The sequence below is a fragment of the Stegodyphus dumicola genome, chromosome 3, assembly GCF_044657685.1.
Source record: "Stegodyphus dumicola isolate Sdum_Otavi_A_Nest chromosome 3, ASM4465768v1".
NCBI lineage: Eukaryota > Metazoa > Arthropoda > Arachnida > Araneae > Eresidae > Stegodyphus > Stegodyphus dumicola.
Genome location: NC_140770.1, coordinates 141,409,432 through 141,430,374, shown reverse-complemented (window position 1 = coordinate 141,430,374; position 20,943 = coordinate 141,409,432). Strand labels below are relative to the sequence as shown.

At 34.2% G+C, this 20,943-nt stretch overlaps 1 protein-coding gene across 8 annotated transcripts in view; it reads left to right on the top strand.

Annotated features, from left to right (window-relative positions):
• LOC118197630 (potassium voltage-gated channel protein Shaw-like) overlaps positions 1–20,943 on the top strand; it is an 834,105-nt gene that overhangs the window by 477,841 nt on the left and 335,321 nt on the right. The gene's annotated exons all lie outside the window — the stretch shown is intronic.

Genomic DNA, 20,943 nt, shown 5'->3' with positions numbered 1-20,943 from the left:
TTCCACTTAAACGCGCGTCAGCCAAAACAGTCGCAGATGCATTCTTACACAGATACATTTTAAAATACGGTGCACCGATAAAAGTCATTAGCGATAACGGAAAACAATTCATTAGTCAAATTTTCGAAAACATATGCAATGGACTTGGCATACGCCATATCAAAATGGTTCCGTATAGACCACAGGCTAACATAGCAGAAAGAGTTAATAAAAACATAGTAAAAATAATTCGCAGTTACGTGAGCACACATCACAAGCGCTGGGATGGCTACATAAATGAATTAGCTTATGCTTTAAGAACGGCACATCATGATACTACGGGAAAAACTCCAGCAGAATTATTTTTAGGCAGAAAGTTAATTACGCCTTTAGATAAATTATTCTTTGTGCAACAAAGAGAGCAGGAGTTTAAACAACAAGATGTGCAAAAGTTGATTGATCAGGCGCTTAAAACCTCGGATACGGCAAGAAATAGGCAGAAACTTTATTATGATAGAAAACGCCGTGAAGCAGATTTTAAAGTTGGGGATAAAGTATTGAAGCGGAAATTTTCTTTATCAAGTGCCCCAGACAATTTTATGGCAAAGCTAGCTCCAAAGTTTGAAGGCCCCTATGTAATTCAGGAAATCAAAGGAGTAGTCTTATATCTTAAAAACGAGAGAGGGGAAATCTGTAAAGCAAGTCCCGACCAGGTGAAAAAATACTATAATCCAAATGATTTTGAAATCCTTAAAAGTTTCTTGCAGGACTCAAGTCTAAACGAAGTAGAAGAATCAGAGATAACAACAACTGTTCCACCACCCAAGAAGCAGAGAACTAAAGAGAGACCTAGCCCTTCTACAAACCGGACGACGGTATCAAAAAGAAAAAAGAAAAACTTTCAAACTCCAGCATTTAAGAAAAACAAGAATACAGATGCACCGCGTAAAGAAACCGTGGTAAAGAGCAAAACACCACCTACAACGGATCGCAGGAGAAATTATACATCAAGGAGAACGCGCCCAGGGCCAGAGAGTCAGGTGCCAGCAAGGCCGCCGTTCCGGAAACTGAAACGGCAACAGGAGGAACAAAAATACCAGGAACAGAAGAAATTCAAGAAGGACTCCAGGCCGGAGGACGTCAAGACCAGCCGTCCCATGGAAAAACGGAAACGACAACAGACCGACGATTACTCCGCCAAGAGGCCAGCGTGCAGAGGACGCAAAAGAAAAACTAATGTGGACGACACTCGGAGGTCAGTAAGGAGAAGATTGACATCCATGAAACCTCTAACTTGGGATCAATTTTGCCAAAAACGGATGACGGAGTTTCAAGCATCGAAAACTCAAAGATAAGTTAAAACCTTCTATAAATTTTTTTCTCTCTTTTGTTCCGAAATGTTATGCATAAGTACGAAGTTCTATGTTTTGACGAAAGTCAATATGTCTCGGTTGATACTTAGTTTTGTTTTATTTTATTTAGCTAAGGCAAAAGTATTATTTTCTTTAAGTGTAAAAGCTAAAAACAAGCATTTTCTGTTGGTCGAAAGACTAATTCTGTTATGTTAAAGCCAAAATTTGGCCGAAGATAAAAATAACTTCGTATTCTGGTATTAATAAGAATTTTACTTTCAGTGCCGCCAGCTTGGCGAAGAATGCGTAAAGTAAAAATTTATTTTCTCTTATTCATTTTATGGTAAATTGTAAAAAGCATATGTATTAAAAATTTGTAAATGTACGTAAATACTTGAAGGTTATGTAAAAGTAGAATTTAGTCTAGAAGCATAAAATTGTAGATGCTAAATGTGAATGCTTAAAAGCAATGAAGTCAAAATTTAAGTATTAAACTGTAAAGTCATGCTTTAGAGCGAAAGCCTGCATGTTTAAAGATGAATGAGGGGGAAGTTAGAATGAATGTGTTTTGTAGGGTTCTCCACCTACATTTGAATTTTTAAGAATATTAAAGTAGCTCATTGAGTTGTAGAATGTCGAGTAAGGTGTGTCTATTTGGTCGTTGAATTCTAACAAATCATGGTGGTTAGGGGAAGTGTTGTAAGACTAAAACACGAATATTCCCGTTTGACACCACACACGGTGGAGAGCCAGGGTAAAGTTAAATTAATGCTTGAAAAATTGAATGAATGTGAAGTAAGCAATAACTAAGAAAAACGAATCGTTTAAAAACAAAAAATTATTGTGTCAAGAAAGTGTAAATTATAATGTATGTAGAAAGATACTGATACTTATTCCTTCCAGATGCTGGAAGGAAAGACCAAGATTGATTGATGAAGTCCAGGAAAAGTTGCTGTAAGAAGAAAGCTTTGTAACGAGCAACAGAATTTTAGGATACAAATGGTTACATAAGATATTTTTTTTTTTTTTTTTTTTTGTGTAAACGAGGTTCTCCCCAGTTAGTTCAGAATTAGATAAACTTACAACAGGTCGTTTGTAGGACCTGCTTCCAAGTTTTCCAAATTCTGGCAGCGGCAAATGTAGGGTTTATATTTATTTTAACTAACATTTATTTTAAGTTTAAACTATCTTTCCTTTCAAGCCTTACTTTCCCCTGGAACTGCCAATGCCAGAATATGTAAATTTTAGTAGAACGCGCAAGGATTCAAATTATCAGCGGAAGTATTCTGATTTAAATAGAGAGGAAACAAGTTCGGTATGCGATTTTCTACTTAGCGAGCGCGGAGGTAGTTAGCGAGAATTGAAGAACCCCGCGTTGCGGCCTATGTGCTTGGCGGGAAGTAGTGGCAATTGTTCCAGTGAGCTTCAAGTCTGCTGAATTAGCAGCGGTATTGTAAAACGCGGTGAGTTAGTTATTTTAGAGAGCCTCGTAGTTAGAATCTTGTCTTTACTTTCTTTTCAGGTTATTATTTTTATTTGACTGCCAAGTTGGCACAGTCTGTAAGCGTCAAGAGGACGCAATTGTAATTTATTACGTTGAATAAAAAGGGACTTAAACCCTTCACAAGGCTCTATCTTTTATACAAGCTTTCACAGTCACCTCTTGGTTGCGTGCAAGTTGGAGGCGCGCAACGTTATAAGTCTAAAGTGGCAATTTGCCCAGAACGACTATTAATTTCGTTTTGGCATTTTACGTCGATTCACGTTAAGCGTTGTTTCACTTTTCAAATTGCTGCCGTCAAATATTATCATCCTATTATATTTAAAGAAATTAAATAATGAAGAATCTGCATGAATGCATATATGTTTCTCGCATTGTGATAAAACAACGATACCCAGAACCATAAAAAATTGAATAACGAATATCTATAGAATAATCCATAGAATATTGGCATGTGGAATCCCTAATTATTTTATTATCAATTTCACATTTTGTAACTCTTCAACGAATTTTTGATTAACAAATTCAACGATTTCAAATCGAGCAATGGCAATATTGTACGAGAAAAAAAAATATCTCCTGCGCGCGATACTTTGTATCGGAAATTCTGCAGATATGCTTATTTAAAAACTATTTTGCGATATTGCTATTGAACCGACTTTTATGGTTTAAGTGCAAAGAGCATGATATTTAATAAATAAAGGTAACACACAAAATGTTAAAAAAAAACCCTTTGAATGTAATTTAAAATATGAAACCTTTCAGATATTTTTAAACATTTTATTTATTTTTATTTTGTGCAAAATTAATTAAAATTTCGATAAACCTATTCAGTTGTGTGTTATTGTGTGCCACAGCTGAGTAAAGCGTAAGATAGTGATATTTCAAATTCTACAAACTCAGCAATTAAAAAATAAATCTGTTACCGCTGCTCGAAATGAAATATTTTTATCTTCCATGTCCAAGTGTACTGCCATTCAGCAAAGCGCAAGATATTTAATTTTTCTTTCAAACTTAAAATGCCTCTTATTAATAAACTAAGCGATATAAAAGTAATAAACGAATTCGTCATGCCTTTTATTATTAATTATTAGCTTTATCTATGAAATAACATTAGCTGGACACATCAAAATTGTTATAATTTTATTTCTTTTATAATAATTGTTGTAGGCGGCTGGCTGTGGAAGCGACTAATCCTAATAAAAAAATTAGTCATTAATTCTGAGGCATACGTTAAACTAAGGTAAAAGTCAAACCAAGTAATACAGATGTTCTGCAATTCTAAATATTAATCATATACTTTACTAATTCCAGCTGTTTTCCGAACTTAAGCTCTTTGGGGAAATAAAGAATCTCTAAGGAAAAGTATAAAAAAAGGAAAACTTGCTCAAGATTTTTTTTAATTAACTGTTAGTTACTTCAAAAGGTGTATCCGCGATCTAATTTTCAAAAACTCGCTGTTTTTCTTTACGATTTTGCTATTGAAAGTAATATATATGCTAATTTCTCAAGAATGCACTTTTTAATTTCGGCATAGTAACACATCATAAATTTCCAAAAATAATTTTTAACACGAAGCTCAATGCCTTTTTTTTTAAATTAAATTCCTTAAATATTTAGGCAGATTTGGTATTTTGTGGGGACATAATATGATAGGAATTATAAGTGCCTTTCCTGCTTTAGAAAAAGTATTTCAGAGGATTGTAGGAATTTGTTTGATTTGTACGATAAATTCTGACAGAGAGTTTTGTATTTTATCTAATTTACGGAGTATTTTCACGTTTAATGAAAAGCGGGAAAAATATCGATTTTCATATTTTTTTAAAAGATCGAAAATGATATACGAATCCGTCTGTTTTTGTTTGCTTTCTTGCAGTTGTCAGTAAATTACGAATAGTTTTGGAATAGCTACTAGCTCTGAAATCAGAAATATTTCACTGTTGTGCGGACATACATTAATTTGCCTACTTTTTAGCGCATTTAATAATGTGTTTTTTGATATCGGATTTTGAGGCAAGTTTCCCGCCACCGCAGCCCACCAGCGGCCGAGCGGTAAAGTCGCTGAACACTGGTAGTTCGGTCCGAGGTTCGAATCCCGCGAACGGGCTGGCTGCATGGGTGTTTTCGTAGTTTTCCCTATGTGTAACGTGTATACGATCCAGTTTCCCTTAGAAAGTCCTCCACGAAGGCATCCCTCCCCTTAGGCTGATAGCCCTAGTGTGCTTTGCCATAATTAAATACACACACACGCCACCGCAAGTATCGTCTGCGCAAAACAGTTCGCGTTGGCGTATTTGATCATATTTTGTCAAACGAATTCTGATATTTGAAAGAAGGAGACTTGCTTTAGAACACTGTGTTGTGAAATTTGTAAAGAAATATCGTCATCATTATTTACAAAATGTTTAAAATGGAACTATCACGATACCAGATTAGAACCATTAGTTACTTCCTGTTCTGTTGCAACATGCCAGCTACAGAATATCACCAAATCATGTATAAAGCTTTAGGTACTAAATGTTGTATCATATGTCACTGTGAAGTTTTGGTACCGAAAGTTCAAAAATAAGGACTATGACATCCAAGAAACAAAGTGCTGTGGTCGATCTATTGATATTGATAAGGCCCACCTGCGAAAACTTGAGGATGAAGATCAGTATGCAACTATTCGAGAGCTTTGCTAAGAAGTTAGACGTTAGTGCCATGTCTATTAGTCGCGTTCTGCATTGCATAAACTTGACGAACAAATACAGTCGCTGGCTGCTGCATGAGCTGACTCAAGCAGATAAGGACAGACGTGTTTGAGCCTGCACCAATCTGCTCGAATATCAACGCTAGGACAAATTCTGGACTAGATCGTCACTTGTGATTAAAATTGGATATACTTCAACAACACAGGCGGGAAAGGGTGTTGGTCTGCACCCGGTGAGTCCGTCGGCAGAGTCGCAAAGCGCAATTTGACTAACAAAAAGATCATATTTTGTATCCGGTTCGATTGCCTTGGTATCATCCGCAAAGAGTATCTGGAAAATGGTAAAACTCTCGAGAGTAAGGTGTACAGCAAGACAGTAATCCGTGCCGACGCTACTATCAAGGAGGAACGTCAAACTGAGGTCCGGGGCAACTAGGTGATGCTCCATCAAGACAATGCAAGACTGCATATGCCTGCATTCACCGGATGGACTCCGTACGGACTCGAATAAGATCTTTTGTCACACCCACCACATAGCCCCGGCACCGCTCCTTAGGACTTCTACATTTTTTCCACACCTTCAGCTACTTGATTTTGTTGCTGTCTTCCATTCCGCACAGGACGTACGAAATGAGGCTGATCTGTTTTGGGACTGGCGGCCATCAAGTTTGTAGGCCGAAGGCTTCTACCAAAATGTTGGCAGAAAAATCATATATTTAGACGCAACAGTTGATGATTTGGAGTAACTAAAGGTACTGCTTTCATATTTTGTTTCTAACTTTATTAGGAACTTTCGTTTAAGCAACTATTTCTTTCTTCAATACTGTAATTTAAACCAAAATCCTACTGAGGTGAAATACGTTAAGAAGCTTTCCATACTAAAGGTTTTCTCAGTTTATTTATTCCCCCTTTTAAACGAACTTGAATACACTTAAATATATTTTTGTTAAACGTTAATAGGTATATAAACAAAAGTAAAGTGTACGAACCAAATAGTTATCGGAAATGTTCAGTTTCGATGTATTAGTTCTATTTATGGCTTATGATTAATTAAAAATTATGCGAGTAAATCAGAATTAGCATGAAAAACATTCACTCTTTTTTATCTTGCAAAACTATTCACAGATTTGCATAAATTAAATAAAATTTTAAAAATTTGTATGTACGCAGCTGAAACATTATTTAAACTGATCCGTCTAAGTCATTTGATCTTAAACTAATATAAAAAGTAAGTGAATCTATGTAAAATACGTTCTGTGCTATTTATACTCTGTAATATTTCATTCTGAAATATAATGTTTAATGCACTCCCCACGCTGGAACTATATAAAATTAAAGGAAAGAACTGCCAAAAACTCAGCACTTTCATCACCTCCCACACGGGGACTATCTGAGGTTACAGGAAAGCACTACCAAAAACTCATTACTTTCATCACTCACCACGCTGAGATTGTGTGAGGTTAAAATGAAAGAATTAACAAAACCTCTCCACTTTCGTCACTCCCCACATTGAGACTATCTGAAGTTACAGAAAACAGCTACCAAAAATTCATCGCTTTCATCACTCCCCACACTGGGACTATCTAAGGTTAAAGGGACTACCCAAGGTAACTAATGCCAGCACAGTAACTGAGTATCCGAGTATAAAAGTAAATCGTTGTACCAGTTAATAGTTTTATAATTCTACTGTAAGGTTTATCCAAAGTTGCTAACAGTTATTTTTAGTTAAAGCCACTATCTCTCTTAATTTCATTTTAGTTTAGTTAAAATTTATTTCTTAGTATTCCTAATTTCAATCCCAAGTGGAGGCATTGCTGTAAACTCCGAGAAGGAGTCAATTCTGCTCTTTAGTATGGTGGAGAAATAATCAAATATATCTTTAGAATGACTCTTTTCTGTGCTTCTTTATGAATGAAGTTTTAAGTGTTGCTTGTATCCAGTGTTTTCCATTTTTATGTGATTTGACATTAAATTCTTGTTTAGAGAAATAAAGGCTATTTAACCCTTCCTGAGTTCTTTTCTCTGTCTACTGAACTAAAGCGATTATTAGCTTACTAGTTCTGAAAATTCCGCACACCCAGCTGTAAGTTATAGATTGGAACATTATACTAATATTCGAATACTATTGATGCCATTCACAAAGGCAGGTCCTGTAGAGATATTAAGTATTTATAGAGCAGAAAAGGAAAAAAGTAGCTAATAACCTATGGGATTAGAACACCGGGCCTTCAGCCGGGCGGGATTTCAGTTGCCGGGCGGGACAGTTGAACCAGTGGTCAGGTGGTTAAGATCATCAAATGTTGGGACTTCCATCCCAAACGAATTTTGTAGTTCCCCTCCATATGTAACGTAAATGCTAAATAGTTTCTCTTAGAAAGATTTCCACGAAGGCATGCCTTGCCTTAGCAGATAACCCTAGCGTACTTTGCTATATTCGAATAATCTAATATAAGCGACTACACCACAAAGGAAAGGAGAATAATCCCTTATAGTTATATATATTAACAAAATAGTTCATATTAATGCTTGTATTTTCTGCTGTTTTTATAGCTAACTGTATGGGCATGTAGTAGTGCTTAAATAATGAAACTGCATATTAGTTGTAACTGTTGTTGATAATCCTGATGTGAAAGCTTTGCTTTTCCAGCAAGGACAAATATGATTAATTAATGTTTTTATTGAAATAATCTGAAAATTCTTGGAAAAACATGATTTGCGATTCATTAAATAAATGAACCAAAATTTCCTGAGCAGTCAATATCCAAATAATCTGTATTAATTATCAAGTATATAAATGGATCAAATATGTTACTGGTACAAACTGATATGCTGGTTTTTATCATAGATTAAATAAATATTTCTAAAATAAGAACAAGTTTCAATTTAATTAAATTCCACTTCATTTATTTTTATGATCATATTTTAATACTTAGGCTTAAAATACTACAGTGAAAGAAACGGGTATATTATTATGAAGTCTGACTTGTGATAAGGAAATTCAGGATACAAACAACAATATACGCTTGTCCACAATCCCTTTATTCTATTGAAAACACTTTTTCTGACGTGAAAAATCGTCTCCGTTTTCCATCATGAAGGTTAGGTAACATATCAATTTCTCTATCTTAGCAAGTTTGTCTGTGATACCTGTCGTCGATAAAGAAGCCTCGCAAAATACTGAAACGTAGTTATTGATGTTTCCTTGACACCTGCACGCTATCGAGAAAAGAAGGCTCATCGAATGAAAAATATTGATTGGAATATTCTTGCGATCTACTTTTTGGGGGAAGGGTTTTGGGGGCAAGGTCATGAATATAAATGGGTGCATAATTTTCGGAAGCACGAAAACTTATGTACGTGTTCTTCTATCTGAAATTGTGGTGCTTGAGTAATAACATAAAATTTCGATTTCAAGATATTCGTGCAAGAATCCTATTTTTTATATGATCTCATATGTGTATATGTCAGAGACAGAGAGTGTGAGGGAATGTATATCTCCTGAACTATAATTACTATAATTTTTAATGTTTATAAACAGGGGGCGCTTCGTAGCAACAAAACTGAATGATGTTTTGAAGTAATATCTTCTTACAGTTCGGCCGCCAGTGAGAGAGTGGTTAAAGGCTCCGAATACTGGTAGTTCAACCCGGCTTCGAATACAGGTCGACCAGCTTGTTGCATGCTTGATTTTCGTTGTTTTTCCCATATAGCTGCCCTAACTGGTATAGCAGTTAGCGCTCGTGGCTGCTGTGTATTTAGGTTTTATGTCGAATCCTGGAGAAGTATGTTTGCAAATATAGCAATACGTGTATAGTGTAAAAAGTACAGTTTATCATTGTTGTTAATGTTCACTTGTCTGACCTGTAGTCAGCACAAGCCCACGAAATTCCTCGTGACAAGGAGCGCAGGTTTACGCTTGCCGCAACAGCCTTGATCATCTTACAGGTGACAGTGCGATTTAGCTGAGTTCTGCCTCCAATTTTGATGGAGAGCACCCCGGGGAAGGACGGGTCAGAAAGTCTTCCACACCTCTTTCTCTGCCTCCAACCTTTCGAAAGGACTTCCGCATATTTAGAATATCTCCATGCCGCACGGATACTATACATTTGCAAACATCCATGCCTTCTCTGGGATTCGAAGCCGGGGACTTCGGCACGGCAGTCAATGACGCTAACCAATATACCGGTTGGGCGGCACAGTTTATCATAATTGTAATAATAACTTCTTTGTGTAATAAGTACAGTTTATAATAAATACAGTATTTAGTATAATAGGTGTGTAATGTAATAAGTATAGTTTATATTAAATATGGTAATAAGTGTATGATGTATTTATAGTAATAAGTGTATAATGTTTGAGCAGGAAAGGGGCGTTCAAAATACTACATGGTAAGTCGAAAGTTCTCGAGTGGTTGTGGTAGGGACAGAAAAGTGAGAAGCAGTCTGACCGTTCCTCGGTTGCCCACTTGATACAGTTTATTTTCTCAAAAGAATCACTTTACATACAATTCTAGTACTTTCCAAAAAATTACTCGTACAGCCCTTCTCAGTATGACAGAGCACAACCAGTAATTACCATGTTAAACTAATGAGAACGTTAAACAGAAATTATCCAAGACACTTGTAAAGAGGGAAGATCTCATGGAGATCTAACACGGAACTACAAATTGAGAACTTTCAATTGATGCTTGAGTGCTTTTTTTTAGGATTTCTATAATAGCAGTAGTGAGGTTCTCTCCGTGTTTATATAGATTACTCACGGCAGCCGAGAAATTTCTAGTACCTTCCATTTTTCGAAATTACTGGAAATCATATACGTTTAAAATTACATATAACCGCCAGATACGGTTATAATAACACACAAGGTTCAATTACATTCAATACATGGACCAGACCCAAATGTCGCCAAATGGTTGCCAAATTTGGCGACTTTTGCCGATTTGGCAACAAAAAGTAGTTAACAAAACCATCGTCAGTTTGGCGAAACCTCGCCAATTTAACGAGATAGTACTTTACCTCAGTGTTTAAATAGACTTGCCCCTGTAACCATATTTGACCGCTGAGCTTTACCTTTATCAAAGATTTCACGTTATATTATGCAACAAAATACTGCAATTTTAAATATAATTTCACTAAAATTATTTACATATATGGACAATCCGTGACAATATGTAAAATTGATATCAAACAAGAGTGGTAAACTATCAAACGGGAAGGCACAAATTAAAAATAACTGGAACAAAAATTTGAAAAATGAAACTGAAATGAAAGTCTATTGCTACAAAGAATAAAAATTAAATATTAAATAATATTTTATAATTCCTTGGTCTTTGTCAAAGAGCAGCCAAAAGAATATCAAGAGAACGACGTTTCTGAACTGCAATTTCAATAAAAGAAAATGTTCAGAGAAACCCTTTTATAAAATTTTAAATTAAATTAAATGAAAATAACTTTATGTGAAATTTAACTAAAAAAATAAAAACAAATTTATTCAAAATAAAATCTGTTCCTACGCGACTCGTATGAAAATATGTACATAATATATAAAAAGTTAATAATGCAAAGAAATACAATGAGTTAAACTATTTTAAATAAGGAGAAGAATTTTTTTTATTTGAAAAATGAGAATCTTGGAATGCCAAAATCGTAGAGTGTTCAAGTTACTATCTTCTGCTCAAACATTTCAAAATAATTTTTTTTTAAATTAAAAAATACAAAATTTTAAAATTAAATATTCCATCCCCGAGAAAGCAGCTTCGGAAATGGAAATCGTAAGTTTCTATTTTATGACTTCATTGCTAGAACTGTTTTGTGGAAAACTTTATTTTACTTCGTTTTTTTTTAATTTATATTGCATTTACAGTTTAGTTTATTTCTTCGTCATTTTATGACTTTCAGAAACATTATTTTGTATTTCTTTAACATTACAACCTCGTAATTATTTTAGTTCTATTCATGCCTTTGAAAAAGGAGAGAATTAAGACAAGCATACTATGTTCCAAGCTTTTAGCTCTTTTGCTTGTCGTTATATTTTTTTCAAATCTTCTGTTTTCCGTTATGTTCTTAAAAACTTATTTTAAATTAGTATATTATATATATATATTTTTTTACAATTTTGCAATTTCGCTTACCGTCACTTTTATTTTTTTCATGTTTTTGAAGTTAAATAATTTAATTTATCATTTTAAATTAGTACCCTGTAGAGGCATTACATTATTTCGAAGCAGGAGAGAGGAAAAATGAGAAATGCCCTCTTCGGGATTCGAACCACCAACCTCTCGCATACGCGCCGAGTCTGCTGACCACTACATTTTCTACATCATTATATATTTATTTTCACCATGAAGGTATGCTAAGAAGGCGGAAGAAATACCTTATAATCGTTTTAATTTTGTAAACATTAGGATTAGGATTAGGTAAACATTAGGAAGTAGAAACATGAAAAATGAGCAATGCCCCTAGCCGGGACTTGAACCTTGACCTCTCCAATACGCGCCGTTACTACCGTTACACCACGAAGGCATACAGAAAGGAGAGAGAAAATACCTTTTATACTCCCCCTTTTAAAGGGCGACTAAGATTAGGAGACCCGATCGCCAAATCCTGGTGGTGAAGCATCATCATCCACTACCTTTCAGTTAGGGCGCCATTGTAGGGTCATTAGGATTTTTGAAGTACGAAACACGAAAAATGAGCAAACCTGCACCTCTCGAACGCGCCCGAGTGTGCTACCGTTACACCCCGAAGGCAGCAGAAAGGAGTTGGAAAAAACCTCATAAATCATTCTTGCATTTGCGCATAAATAATTATTCAGTTTTTTTAGAATGGCAAAATTGGTGTTTAAAAAAACCAGTAACTATTGAATTTAGTTTTTTAAGTATTATCTTTTACATATGTTACATCACCATCATCATCATTATTTCATATAATATATCATATATACATATATAATGATGCAGAAACTTGGCTTGCGCAGATGTTGATCCCTAATAAAGAGCAAATTAATTATTCATTCTTTTAAATTTCAACTGGCATTTGTGGCCATAAGTACTTACCACTCTAAGTGTGCGTATTTCAAAACATTTAGATTTTCGATAGGTTTGCGGGAAGACGAGAAGTAGCTAGTAACAGCGTACCTTAGCTGAGGAGCAGAAGTAAAGTGCGCACTTATTCAATATATATGGCAGCTTATTAAGAGAAAGACTTCGGTTAGGCAGTTGTAAACTCAGAATTAGCTACGTCATCATCCTAATGTAAAAGTCATATGATATGGATTAACTTAGAAATGAAGCAGTCTAGAAAACCTTATTAAGCAGTAGAGCGTGGGAGAACAGAGAGAGGAAATACCCAAATTAAAATGAATAATTAATGTTGCTAATTTCAGTTAAAATTTTAATTTGGATATTTTTTATCTTACACACACGCACACATATATACATGCATATTATATATATATATATATATATATATATATATATATATATATAAATTTATATATGCATACATACGTATGTATATATGCATATATACGTATAAATTTAGAATTTAAGATTTAGCTCCTAGGAACAGAATTTCACTATTATTGTAACTTAAATAAAGTAAATTTATATGCAACACAACTAATTTAGAAGTGGAAAAAAATGTCAGATTGGTCTGATGAATAGTAACCATAAATGCTATTAAAGTTTACTTGAGCGTATGTATGATACATTATAAAATTATGAAAGTGAACGAAATGTGAAAATATATGTACTACAGTAGAAACAGAATAAAAAAATCAAAATTAAATTACTATGTATTTGGCAAAAGAGAACTGACTTTTCAAAGAAAAATAATTTTCCTTTAGCAGATGCACAATAATTTTAGGATTATATCGCTTTGTCACAAACAATTCTTGAATACATACTAATAAATTACCTTCGCTAAACAAGAGAAAAAATAAATATAATTTGAAGCTTAAATGTGTATGCAATGATGAATGATTTCCGCGACGTGGTAATGGGGCATATTCATAGTAATGTAGAAAAACGGAAAAAGTAAGATTAAAAAAAAAAGCAATGCAGTGAAATATATGCAAAAACTTATGCGCAAGGAAATTAGACATTTATTTAAGTAAAAAATTTAATATATATGTAATAAAAAAGCCTTCGCAATATTGATTACATAGAACACAGATAGCATAGAATGTAGAAATGCTAATCCATAAGGAACAGGAAACTAGTAGCCGAGGCAGATTAAAGCATCATTTGTATTTCAGTAAATATGTTTCGGCCACAAAAACCTGGCACACTATTTGTGTCTACTTTAGATTAATTACATTTTTGATAGCTTGGCAGTAACAAGGAAGCAGCAGTCCAGTTATGCCTGGGCTGCAGTGTAGAAAGCAAGTGCAGTATGTTTGGGATAAAGTCTTAATTCAGAATGAGTAGTTTTCGTTCCCAATGTATTTTGATTTTTTAATTAATACGCTGTAAAATTATTGGCTATTTTAGTTTTAGTTCCTGTCAAGTCACCAGCATTATGCAAGAGTCCTATGACATGGGTTAATCTGGAAATGACGCAGAGCAGAAAAATGTTGCTATTTTTAAAACAGAGAGTGCAATTACCAAATTAATCATTAAGGGGATATTGCAGTTTTAAATTATAATTTATCTTCTCCATGTATTTTATCTTACATCTTTAAATTAAATAAATCAATGACGTGCATTTATTATGGCCTGCAGCGCATGTGAATAATAGTTGCCAAACATGTTTAGGTATTTGTCAGAACGTTCGACCAACTTGTTTATTCCGCCTTGTTAGTAATCAGGGCCCTACTCATTGAGCCATTTCTCGGCAACTGTTTTCACTGCATCGTCTGAGGTGAACCGTGTTCCGGATAAGTATCGCTTCAACGCCGGAAAAATAAAATAGTCACTTGGAGCCAAATCCAGAAGAATGACGCCTTTACTCAGTAATCCAGGCCATTTGCGTCGGGTGGCTTTACGCAGTCTCGTTAAGGTGGCACAATAACGATCGGCTTTAATGGTATGGCCACGTTCCAAATACTCGATTTGGATAACACCAGTCGTATCCCAGAAAACGGTTGCCATCACTTAACCGGCAGAGGGTGTGACCTTAAACTTCTTTCTCGTCGGTGATCCAGCGTGTTTCCACTCCACCGTGGCTCTTTTGGATGTGGGGGTGAAGTGATGAAGCCATGTTTAATCACCGGTAACGATGCGATCAATGAAGTGTTGGCCGTCTGAATGGTATCGCTGAAGAAATGTGAGGCTGTACATCATTCGAGTGGCCTTATGCTCCGCGGACAACGCACGTGGAACACAGCGGGCACAAACTTTGGAATCGCAACTCATCGGTTACGATACGCTGAACGTTACCATAACTCAGGTCCAACTCTGAGGCAATCTCACTCATGGTTACTCGTCGATCCCTTTGGATGATTTCTTCAACACGTGCCGTGTTGATATCCGTCCTTGAAGAACTTGGATCGCCGCTCGCTTCCATATTGCTGTTTTCCACATGCTCCCTGCCCGCTTGATAAGAACGACACTATTTGGCTACCTGTTGTCTACTCATTGCTTTGTCCTCGTATACCTCAACGATTTGTCGGATGCGGCCACATTCTTGGCCCATAAGAATCGAATTACGGCTCGCACCTCTATGCGAGACCACTTTTCTAGACGTCGTGCCATTACTGTCGCTCTTAAGTGTCTGCGTACTGACGCTACTTACTCGTAAAACCGCTGTAGGACAACTAGCGCCATCTGTCAACCACCCTGGGTGGAAATATTCGCTCCACCCATTATTACGTTTCAAATGCTTCTGCTTGTAAACTTTATATATATATATATATATAAGTCATAATTCATTGTTATCTTACATTATCATTAAATAATCGTTATTATTAAATCATCTTATATCGTAGTCATTAAAGATTTTCGCTGAGTTTATTGCTTCAACAGCAAAACAAGTTCCAACTGATGCACCTACCTGTCAATGTCCTGGACATCCAAAAATGGCTGTTAGCTTACCGCAGACATGCTTCCCGATAGCCATTGAACGCTTTCTTCAGTATCCGTCTACACTTGTTACATTATTCATTTACTTTCCATCCAACCACAAACAAGACGATTATAAGACTAAAGAAGTAGTAACGTGAGTTACAAGTGTATTTTGAGTATCTTTCTTTCCAACAACTCTATTTCTTTCTTTACACTCTTAACGAAAGGATGGCTGTTGATCAAATGTAATAAACTCGGCAAGCTTTGAAAGTAAGTAGATATAAATATGGGAGAGCTGTCTTAGCCCGAAGCATGGATCTACCAGATATTTCTTTTTTTCCTTTTAAGGCACGAGAACTGAATTATAATTCCTTCTTTTTTTAGAAATATTTTTGTAGTTGTGTTTCATTTTTTGCTGGATGCTTTTTTTGTATACTTTTCGTCCTTTATTTTGAAATAAAAACACATCCGAAAGATGGATGTATTGGAAATAAAAGTCAGCAATTAAATATGATTTAACACTGAATGAAAATTAAATAACAATATGACTTTAATATTAATAAATGTTTATTAAATATCAATACAAGACGTATTTCATTTCCAGTCTTAGATTAGACGTAGCGCTTTAATGAAACGGTGTTACTCCCACGTTGATTGTGTAGAGTCATTAGGTTATTTTGATGCTGGAGACATGAAGAATTAGCAATGCCCTGGCCGGAACTGGAACCTGGACCTCTCGAATACGCCCCGAGTGTACTAACCGTTACACCACGAAGGCATGCAGAAAGGAAGGATAAAATCAGAATGACTTTTGATGGAAATGGCAACGCTGCTTAGGATATCGAGAAAGTATATTGTTTACGTTCTTGAGGGGCTAGTGTTCTGTATTCCTTTTTGTTGTGTAGTTGGATACAGCCAAATAAAATGGCAATGTGTATGATAAGATACTTATATGATAAACATAAATAAAAAGTGTACTTTTTGTCTTGTTGGATTAAAGTTGTATTGGAGTGCAGTGAAGCAGTTTTTTTATATAATTCCCAACATTGCAGCACTAATTTTCCGTTATTAATAAGGTATTCAAAGCACTCATAAAATGTTTTTGCCTACTGCAACTTTTTGTTATTTAAACAGCTGTATTTTAGAATTATCGATTGTAACATTTTAATTCTATAAAAGCTTTCTCATTCTTAAGCTGGAGGCTAACGGATCTATTACAATCTTTAAAACCATTTAGATTTTCATATTACATTACTGAATATCTACTCAGAAGTTCTAACTCCATTTCTTCTAGATCTCATATATCAAATATAGATAATTCTTTTAGGATGCCAACCATTTAAAAAGAGGTAGAAAACAAACAGTCTGGATTAAATAATACACTAAAGTATGATTTAAGTAATGGAAGAAGCAATTCGATTCTTTGGATGTTGACAAAACAACCTAATATTGATTTTGTACCAATGCGTTTGAAAATTACGTTACAAGGTTATTAAATAAAGAAGTATCTATTTTCAAATGTCCCTTAAAAAGGCATTGGTAAAAATTAATGGTAAAACTTTTAACGTTATGTTCGGGGAGATATCACATTATTTTCCAGCATCCGTAGTAGGCATATGTGCCATGTGATTCAATAAACAAAACGGCTGCATCTGCGAAGGTGGAGGTGTTTTTGTGGGGTCATATTTCGGCACAAAGGAATCTGTGACTGTTGTTGTGCTCAGATTTAAAGCAAGTCTTAGAAAATCACTTCGAAGCATGTATGTTTAGATAAACATATGAAAATGTGTACAGGTGGCGGCAAAAAGAATTTTTCGATTTCATAAGTTAATAAAATTCAACGCAAATAAGATATGATAATTTTCTTTTTATTACTTGAAAGTACGCATAATGCCATTTTACATCAACGTGTTTTTTCGTTTTACGCAAGGCATCACTCAAGTGGTGGGCCCCATTATTCATGCATTGATTGAGACGTTGTCGATAGTTATTCAAGTTATTATTAAAACACCTTAAAACCCATAAGATCTTCAAATATGTGACTGTTGCAAGAATTGGAATAACTTATTTTATTTTAAAAGCAATTACTTCCAACTTTTTACAGCTGACTACATAATATAGCTGCTTTCTGAAATAGTAATCGGAAAGTTTGTGTTGCCACAAATATTTTTATAATTTAGTCGGCTTTGTGACAACATTTTTCGTCATGTTTCCAACTTGCGCACATAGTTTAAAATATTCTGTTGCATAAGTTAATTCCATATTTAATATATAGCTTTTATAGCATTTGTAAACTACTGTGAACCAAAAATTCTGAGAATTTCATGTTAAATTTTTATTTTATTTAGAGTTGTGTTTATAAAAAGTATTTTATTAAAAACATTTGTAATGATTTCGTGTATAACATTTTTTAATATTAAAATATTCATCAGATTTTGGGTTCAGTTAGAATATAGTGACCATTTAAAGAATTCAATCAAATTGTAGCCATTTTTAAAATATCATGCTCGCAAGCTGGAAACATGACGAAAAATTTTATCACAAAGCGAATTAAATTATAAAAATATTTGTGGCGACACAAACTTTCTGGTTACTAGTTCCCAAAGCAGCTATATTATGTAGTCAGCTGTAAAAGGTTGGAAGTAATTGCTTTTAAAATAAATAAAATATCCCAATTCTTGCAACAGTCACATATTCGAAGATCATAAAGAGTTTAAGGTATATGAGGCCCCTTAAGTTATTGCTGGCATAATGGCAGCTGCTTTCTGTTGTACTGCTGTTTTGAGAGATTTTTAAATTGGACACTCAATTTTTAGTCCAAAGGGGAAATTTGCCCAAAAGGAATATTAATTAAGTTTTGACATTTTGCGTTGATTCACAACAAGAGTTTTTTCACTTTTCAGATAGTTGCCACCAAATATTATCGCCTTGTATTATATTTAAAGAAATTAAGTAACGAAGAATCTGCATGAATGTATGCATGTTTCTCGCACTGTGATTAAACAATGGCACCTAGAGATATTTTTTAAAACTTTAACGAATTTTTGTTTAACAAACTAAAAAACAAGGATTTCAAAGCGAGCAATGGCAACCTTGTACAGAAAAAATATTTTTATCTCCTGCGGGTGAGACCGTGTATTGGATATTCTAAAGATATGCTCAATTTAAAATTATTTTGCGACATTGCTCTTGAACTTAATTTTATGGCTTAAAAGATGTAAAGTTAAGTGATATTTAAACGTGTAATTAATTATCTCAGTTTTTTCAGAGCGTGTTTCGCTAGCCAAGCGCACGTTTTGTTCAAATATGCATTTTTATTTTAAAAATCATAAATAAAATATTAGTTAATGAGCAGGTAAATTCAACGTTAATTTAATAAAAGTTGTCTTTTTAAAACTCTCAGGAAGCATCAGTGTTGCATTTTTATTTCGAATATTAAATATTGAAAAAGAGAAAATAATATGAAAGTGTTCAGATTTTAACGTCAGAAAAGAAGTTTTTGTTTATCTTTTTTACGCTTTTGCTAAAATCGCAGCTCATCCTATCAGTGTTTAGTTTTCGACCCAAATGATATGCATGATTTTTCTTAACTTAATTTTTAAACATCATTCACTTAAGCCAACAGAAAAATCATGAAGCATTTTAAGGCAGCACTCATATAAAATTATCGGTAGGGTTTTAAGTGTTGCCATACATTTTTTATATTCGGTATATTTTAAAAATATACATTACAATAACATTTGGTGGCACCACTTTATTTGAAACGTGATGCGGATAAAATAAGTGAGGGTGCAGAGAAACAGCATCTCTGGTGCTACTAAATACAAATTCGAGAAGAAAGATCTTTAATGATGATTTTATTTCCTTGTACGAAATAAAAAGGAAGTATTGTAATCTCAGAAAATTTCGAGTATCATATTTCAACGAAAATATCCATTTTGACGGCTATCGAATGCAATTTAGCAATATTTCTGCCTGACATCTGCACGTAAGGACAGAAAAAAAGAATCTTTCCCCCCCAAAAAAAGTATAAAACTGAGTTTGTTTTATTAAAGATACACAATAAGTTCCCCATGTACCACATTATCACATGGAGATTACAGAAGTAAGTATGAAACACAATACAAAATAAACAGAAGAAAAAACTGAATTAAAATTAAGGATGATTACAAAGTTTCACAATGAATTGACAAAAAGTGTTAAAAGCACACACTCTCGGAAATAAATTGGTAAAATTCTGGAGGCCAGTTAGTATTAAAATTTTAGTTCCAGTTTCAAGACTTTTCTTTCGTTCTTATATTTAGGACATAGAAGAAGCACATGTTCAACATTCTCCTCTCCACCGAGGCTACAATCACAGACAGACTCGGATCACAGACAGACCAATCTGTTCAAATAACTTTTGAAATTTCCATGGCCAGTAAGAAATTGGGTTATTTATAGTTTGTGAAGAAGTGATTACATGACAATCTCATCTTGATAGAAGGAAAAAATCTCTTAGTTAAGCTTGCATAACGCAAAAACGACTAGACTTAGAACGTTGAAATTTTGTATATACTGCTATAACATGCAGATGTGCATCTCGTATTTTGGTTGCAATCGGCCGCGCCAAACGTATATAAATATATTTATATATATATCCACTCTGATACCCGGCTCAGTGAGCTCCGTTTCTTTACTCTTATATGTTTCAAATTGTGCAATTTTGCTTTAAAAATTATTGAATTATGTTGTTCTTATCTTCCCGTTAAGGGTTATATGCCTTTAGTAAATCTGCAAGCAATATTTGTACAATTATCAACAATTTAAAAGTTGTTTAAGTGCGGTTAAGCCTAATTTTTAAATAACATGGCGGACATATTTGTTTACATTTGAAACAACAGAATAGTAGATTTGTTGCCAATTTAGAGAGACTAAGCTTCGCAACAACAACAATTGTTCATTCATTTATTATTGCGAATTAAATCATGTTTAATCCTTTCTAGAATTTTTTCGAGGAAATAAGTGTTTAAGATTTACTTCGTAATTTTTAATACAGATATTTTGAGTTTTTATGTATTTTTGCCTTGTCGCGAAGTGAGAACTGAATTAATTAAAGGAGAAATACTGAATCGTCTGCGAAAAACTATTTCTTTTTTTTATTTGTTTGTTTAATTTCTTTTATATATCGTTTGATATTTATTATGGTATTTGAATATCACATGTGGCAACGATTAGATAATTCTTCAGATATAAATTTTGTGCATTCTGAGTTATAAAATGAATGAAATGTCACTATGGTAAACAAAGATAGTGAATTTTAAAGAGTACATTTATTCTTTTGTGGTTTATGCGCTGTCAATGACGTAGACTTAATTCAATCCACCAAAGTGAAATGCAAGAAAAAATGCGTATAATTTAATATTCCGTACAAGGA